This window comes from Octodon degus, unplaced genomic scaffold (assembly GCF_000260255.1).
Source record: "Octodon degus isolate 3935 unplaced genomic scaffold, OctDeg1.0 scaffold00299, whole genome shotgun sequence".
NCBI lineage: Eukaryota > Metazoa > Chordata > Mammalia > Rodentia > Octodontidae > Octodon > Octodon degus.
This window is the reverse complement of record NW_004524875.1, coordinates 908,251-916,320: the sequence shown is the minus strand read 5'-3', so window position 1 is coordinate 916,320 and position 8,070 is coordinate 908,251.

The window sequence follows — 8,070 nt, the reverse complement described above, 5'->3', positions numbered from 1 at the left end:
GACGTCCGTGCAGCAGGCGAAGACTGGAGCACCCCGGAAGAGCAGCAGCATCCATCCTGCCTCACTTCTGGAGAGTAAACTGAACACTCGGGCAGGCCCCTGCACCCTTGGGCACAGAATCACTGAGATGCCCTAGTGAAACTTCTAAGCTTCCCAGGTTGACACAGCCAAGGAACTATTACATGTCTACAGTTCCTTCATCTAAGAACGTGGTCTTAAGAATATTGTGTAAGCAACATGTTTTCTAGAAGATAAAGTAAACTGTTCCTAAACTCAGTTCTGTGGAATTTAGACAAGGTTAATTTCTATGAAATCATAGTCCTTAAAACTCATGGTCTAGAGACTAACATTTGAGAACTTTAGGAAGCATACCAGGCCTAGTAGTAGACAGGAAGCATTGGTATTAAACCCAAGAGCTCAAGTCCGATGTTCCCTGATTGGTGTATATGGCAAGATGAAATGGAGTGTCAGATTATTTGTAATCTAATATTTGATTATCCAGATGAGTAAAAATCCTCCAAGAGAACAAGAAATAAATACTATAGGAAAAAATTAACTTGGTCTCTCTTAATACTCTTAGAATTTGACTTGAAAATAGTATGTCATATCATAGAACATTGTTACTTTTCTCTTGTTGCTGGGACAAAACACCTGACACCCAAAATTAAGGAAGAAAGGTTTATTTAGCTCACAGTTTGTGGCAGTTTCAGTCCATAATCAGCTGGCTCTGAGGCAGAAGGTGCATGGCAGAGGGCAGCCATTCATGGAGGCAGAAAACAACAAGAGCAAAAAGGGAGAAGCAGCAGCAGAGAGCAAGCTTCTCTCTCTTTCTTATATTGTATTCAGGCTATCTACCCTGGGGCAGATATAGCCCTCACACCCATGGTCCCAGCAGCACTCACACACATAATCCCAGCAGCACTCACACACATAATCCCAGCAGCACTCACACCCATAATCCCAAGAGTACTCACACATATAACTCCAGCACTGGATCATGAATTAATCACAAGCTCCAGAAGCTGCCCCATGACTGCGTGAGGCTTTGGGGGAATAGCTAGATACAAACCATAGCAGTCACTAGCAGCAATAATACTTTATAGGGTATAGAAAGTTGGTGACCAGTGAGATACTTTTTCATCATCACAATGAGCCAGGTAGAAAAGTGCGACACAAAACAATACGCTTAGTCCACTGGCTAAATTCAGGTGTAAACTTTTTGTCCTACGGGTCCAGGCATGGCGACTGAGCACAGGAAATAGTACTAGTGCAGTTGTGAATCGGAGCTTTAAGTGGAGTTTAGTTCTTGCAAAGCTTATGTATCTGTTTGAAACAACTTGAATATAGTCATAGATTCATAACTATAAATTTTACATACTCTAAGTATGAAGCAGGCATTTTCCATGAAATTTTAATGTATGAGTTAAGACATGCTTTTATGTAACATACACTAGATTTTGGAAACAATATAGAAAAATAGAGATCCACCCAACCCCAGGCCCTGGAGTGTGTGGGAGAGCTTCTGTGCTGTCCTGAGCCCACCGGACCAAGCTCAGGCCCGCCGCATGAGAGAGACCTTTCCCCACATTCTCTGGACCACCCCCACCCCTCCAGAGCCAGTCCAAACCTGCCCTGGGAGGGAGAACTTCCACCACACTCTTGGGAGCCCTCTAGACCTGCCAAAGCCCAGGCCCACTAATCCAGGAGCAGAACATCCTGCCAGAGGGGCACAGCAGGCTCATCTCCAAGGGCAGCAGCAGGAAGGAGCTGAGCACAGCAGCCAGACCCAAGCCAGGCACAACCGGATGAACTAGAACCTGGTATATCAGTACCTGAACTTTGATAGATGCAAAGGTTACAACTGCACCACAGCTCTACACCAACAGTCAGTGGACAGTGCTATACAACATGACAAAGAGAAGGAGCAAAATGCAATCTCAGGTCCCGAGCTCACCCAGAACAAGTGCAGAGGACACTAGCACAGCTGAAATGTCTGAATTAATAGCATCTGAGGTAAAGAAACAACAGCAGAGAGATATAGAGGAACTCAGACCAGAATTAATCTCTGAAATAAAAAGAAATTATGAATCAATAGTGCTTAGTGAAAGGAAACAACAGCAGAAAGGTATAGAGGAATTAAGACCAGAATTATTCTCTGAAATGAAAAAAGAAATCTCTGAATTAAGAGCATCTGAAATAATCAAATGCAGAAACATATTGAGGAAATCAGATCAGAAATAAACTCTGAAGTAAAAGAATTGACAACAACTTCTCAAGAAGACACTGATAAAAAAAATAGAGGAGATTAGAAAAGTGACGGGTTCCTTGAATGAGCAATACAGGAAAGAAATAGATGGCATGAAGCAGAGTCAAAGAGATATAGAGGAACTTAAAATTTCAATCACAAGCTTGCAAAATCATTTGAGTGAAAGTGAAGATAGAGTTTCAGATCTTGAAGACACTGTCACAGCTAATGAAAAGGCAAGAAAAGATTTCTTAAAAAAAACTAGGAAGGAGGAAAAAGTAACTCACCACCTGCAAGATGATGCAAAGATGAACAATGTGAGACTAATAGGCATCAATGAGAAAGAAGGCAACAATACAAATTATATAAAAAGAATATGGGCAGAAGTAATAGCAGAAAACTTCCCAAATATGAGGAAACAATCTGACATTCAGGTAACTCAAGCATACAAAATGCCAAATAACTTCAACCCAATTAAAAATACACCGAGACATATAATAGTCAAGATCCGAGAAGTCCAGCACAATAACAATGTACAGAAAGACACTAAAGAAAAGAAACAGGTCACATTTAAAGGAAAACCCATCAGAATAATGGCAGACTCCTCTTCACAAACCATGAAGGCAAGAAGAGCATGGAGCAGAGTACTTCAAGTCCTCTGTGAAAACAAATTCCATCCCAGACTACTATACCCTGCAAAACTCTCGTTCAAGTTTGATGGAGAAGTGAAATACTTCCATGACAAAGAACAACTAAAGAATTTCAAGACGACAAAGCCAACCCTACATAGATTACTAAAGATGTTCTAGAGAGGGACCAAAATGATCAGAACTCCACAAACAAGAACAGAAGGAACCCACTAAATAGAATGAACAAATAAACACAGGACAAAAAGACTAAACAACAGCAGGTAAATAACATGTCAATTGTAAGTCAACACATCTCAATTATAACCATCAATGTAAGTGGACTGAATTCACCAATTAAGAGGAATAGATAGGCAGAGTGGATTAGGAAGCAAAACCCAACGATATGCTGTATACAAGAAACACACTTAACTCATAAAGAAACTCATAGCCTGAAAGTCAAAGGATGGAAAACAGTACTACATGCCCCCCAAAAGAAGGGGTAGCAATGCTGTTCTCAGATGGTCTCAACTTCAAACCAAGAATGAGAAAATGAAATAAAGAAGGCCACTGTATACTGGTTAGGGGAAAAATTTAAGAGGAAGATGTAACACTCATAAATGTATATGCACCAAACACAGGAGCAACCAACTATATAAAGCAAATCTTAATGGATATGAAAAATCTAATTTCCAATACCACAATCTTAACAGGAGACGATAACACCCCCTTATCCCAAAAGATAGGTCAACCAGATAAAAATTAGCAAAGAAGTAGCAGAACTGAATCAGAGCTTGAAACAATGGACTTAGTGGGCATATACAGAGTGTTCCAACCAAGCACAGATCAATATACATTTTTTTCAGCTGCACATGGGTCATTTCTAAAATAGACCACAGACTAGTCCATAGGTCATGCTTAAGTATATGCAAGAAAACAGAAATTATCCCACGCATATTATCTGACCACAGTGAAATGAAACTGGAAATAAATGAGACAAGAAAACAAAAAAAATTCATAAATACATGGAAATTGAACAACACCCTAGGCAGCAAGCAATGAGTCACAGATGACACTAAACAAGAAATTCAATACTATCTACATTTGAATGAAAATTCAAACACAACTTATCGGAATTTATGGGATGTGGTGAAAGCAGTCCTCAGAGGGAAATTCATAGCTCTGAACTCACACATTAGGAAAACAGAACGGGAACAAATAATAACCCTAATGCTGCACCCCCAACATCTAGAAAAGGAAGAGCAAACCAAACACAGAGCCCAAAGATGGGAAAAAATAATAAAGATTAGATCAGAAATTAATTCAATTGAGATGAAGAAAACAGTTCAAAGAATTAACTAATCAAAAAGCTGGTTCTTTGAAAGATTAAATAAAATTGATAAGGCCCTGGATAACCTCATCAAAAAGAGGAAAGAAAAAATTCAAATACAAGCAATAAGGAATGAAAAGGGTGCAACTACCACAGACCCAGTAGAAATTTAGAAGATTATGAATAGCTTCTTTGAGAACCTTTACTCTCACAGAATAGAAGACATGGAAGGAATGGACAGATTCCTAGAAAGGTACAAATTACCAAAACTGAATCAAGAAGATATGACAACTCTCAATAACCCAATAATAGCCAATGAAATACAAAATGTAATAAAAAGCCTGCCAACAAAGAAAAGTCTGGGTCGTGATGGATTTACAGCTGAATTCTACAAGAAATTTATGGACAATATAATCCCTACACTCCTCAAACACTTCAATGAAATCCTCCCAAAATCATTCCTGGTGGCAAGTATTATACTGATACCTAAACCAGGGAAAGACACAACTAAGAAAGAGAAGTACAGGCCAATCTCCCTCATGAACATAGATGCAAAAATCCTCAATAAAATTCTAGCAAATAGAATACAGTAAATCATCAAGAAGATTATACACCATGACCAGGTAGGATTCATCCCAGGCAATAAAAAATGGTTCAATATATGCAAATCTATAAATGTAATGCTCTATATCAATAGAGCCAAATCTAGCAACCACATGATCATCTCCATTGATGCAGAAAAGGCTTTTGACAAAGTCCAACACTCATTCATATTCAAAGTCCTACAAAAAATTGGAATAGATGGCCTTTACTTCAATCTGATAAAAGCCATTTATGGTAACCCAACGGCTAATATAATTCTAAATGGGGACAAACTGAAATATTTTACTCTCAGATCTGGTACATGACACGGATGTCTTCTATCACCACTCCTATTCAATATAGCTCTGGAATCATTAGCTAGAGCCATTAGACAAGAGAGAGAAATGAAAGGAAGAAGAATAGGTAAAGAAGAAGTTAAATTATCATTATTTGCAGATGGCATAATACTTTACTTGGAAGACCCAAAAAACTCCACCAAGAAGCTACTAGAATTAATACAGAAATTCAGTAGCATAGCAGGTTATAAAGTCAATACCCAAAAGTCAATAGCATTCCTCTACACGGACAACAAACACACTGAGAGGGAAATTGGAGAAACAATACTGTTTACAATAGCACTGAGGAAAATGAAATACCTTGGAATTCATCTAGCTAAAGAAGTAAAAGATCTTTTCAAGGAAAAATACAGTACTCTGAAAAAAGAGATCGTAGAGGATTTCAGAAAATGGAAAGATATTCCATGCTCCTGGATAGGAAGAACCAACATTGTGAAGATGACTATACTCCCCAAATTGCTGTACCAATTTAATGCAATCCCTATCAAACTACTACCAATGTACCTCCCAGACCTAGAGAAATTGTTCCTAAAATTTATTTGGAACCAGAAAAGACCTAGAATAGCAAAGGCAATCCTGGGCAACAAAAACAAGGCAAGAGGCATTACAATTCCTGACTTGAAATTATAGTACAAAGCTACTGTGATAAAATTAGCATGGTACTGGCAATGAAATAGACCTGAGGATCAATGGAATAGATTAGAAGCTGCAGAAACCTCTATGAACACACTCAGCCACCTGATCTTTGACAATGGGGCCAAACATTCTTACCGGAAGAAAGATAGCCTGTTTTACAAATGGTGCTGGAAAAACTGGCTCTCTACATGTCGAAAACTAAAACTTGACCCAGGTCTATCACCATTGTACTAAGCTAAAGTCAAAGTGGATTAAACATTTAAACATTAAAACAGAGACACTAAATCTCCTGGATGAGAAAGTAGGAAGAACTCTTGAAGACATAGGGGTAGGAAAGAGTTTATGAACAAAAATCAAATCGCACTGGTAACACTTGAGAGAATTAACAACTGGGACAAACTCTTACTGAGAAGTTTTCATGTCAAAAGAAATTACCAACAAAGTCAAAAGGCAACCCACAAATTTGGAAAAAATCTTGACAAGTAAGGACTCAGACAAAGGTCTGCTCTCTAGAATATATAGAAAACTAAAAACATTAGCACCCCAAAATTTAAAGACCCAATCCAGAAATGGGCATCCTAGATGAACACATATTTTTCAAAGGATGAAATTAAAGTAGCAAAAAAATATGAAAAAATGCTCCACAACACTAGCCATCCATGAAATGCAAATTAAAACAACACTGAGATACCATCTCACCCCACAAAGAATGGCTATCATAAACAAATCAACTAACAACAAATGTTGGAGATGCTTGGGGAAAAGGAACCCTTCTCCACTGCTGGTGGGAATGTAGATTGGTGCAACCGTTATGGAAATCAGTGTGGAGACTCCTTAAAAAACTAGCACTGGAAATCCCATTCAAACCAGTACTCCCCCTACTGGGAATTTTCCTGGAGGGACTGAAAAATCATAGTGATATATGTGTACTTATGTTTATAGCAGCACAATTTGTGATAGCCAGATCTTAGAAATAACCAAGATGCCCGTCACCTGAAGAATGGATGAAAAAGATGCATTTTTATACAATGGAGTATTCCTCAATTATAAAGAATGATAAACTCGAAGCCTCCATATTTAAGTGGATGCCACTTGAAGATATACTCATAAGTGAATAAAACCAGACACACATGTGTAACTATCTTATAGTCTCGCTAATATAAGAACTCCAGAGAAGAAATACAAATAGAAAGGCATAACACAATTAAAAGGAAAGTGAGAACTTGAGGATTAGACAATGAAAAGAGGGCAAGGAGAAAAGCTAGGAACCACGACAGGGGCAAAGACATACATTTATACATACAAGATGGGGAAGGCAATGATCCTGAGAACTATCAGCAGGTTGTTGAATCTAGCAGTTACTGAGTGGGATTCTCACCCTGTTTAACTCTATGTGCTGATACATGTGAACTGAGCGACTGCACCAATGTAGCAATGTGTAATAGTGGGGTCATGCTTGGAATGCCTGTCATTCTGGTCTTCTAAATACGTTCTGCTTGTCATGACATACCAATTATGGCCAGACTGTATCTCAAGTACATGTTTTTTTTTTTTAAATGATATTCCATCTTATGCCTAAGATGTTTGATATTCAGATCAACAGTGAGGTTAAACCCACCTGCATATATTGTAGGGCAAAAAGCTTCTCTTCTGGAGGGTTAACAACCCAAGCTTGCAGACCAAATATTAGAGAAAAAGAAGGGCTGCAAGGACAGCCAACATTTTGGCCCTAGCCTTTCTTTTCTTTTCTTTTTTCTGATTTTGTTTTTACTTTATTTTTACATATACAGATTGATTTAGGCTTTGGTCTCTGCCCAGATTCTTCTGATAGTAAGTGGGGATCAAAAAAAAGTAAATGGGGATCAGTATTAAAGCAAATCTTGTTCTCTGAAAAGCAGTGTCTCAGTGTTTATTCATACAAGTAGCCTTCGGGTCCTCAGCTTGAGGACTGAATGGGCCTTTAAAGGGATTGGAAAGGAATGCTGGTAGCTTTCTTTTCTGGAAGATATTTGCTTTTTCTTTTGATTATGAATGTGGAAAAGTCTACTTTTATAGGGCCACCACTCCAGAAATGTTCAGTTCCAGACAGCATGCCCACAAACTACAGAAAGCACCACCATCTGGTATTAAATGTTGCTTGCCTATACCACCTTGGAGGACTTACCAGTTAACTCCTTTTACTGAAAACTGCATAGCTAGACTCAGACCATACTGCCACATGAAAGGAGCTCAGCTGGGAGATGTGCTGGGACTGTGGTGGGAAGGACATACTTTTAGGTTGGGATGCAAACGGCT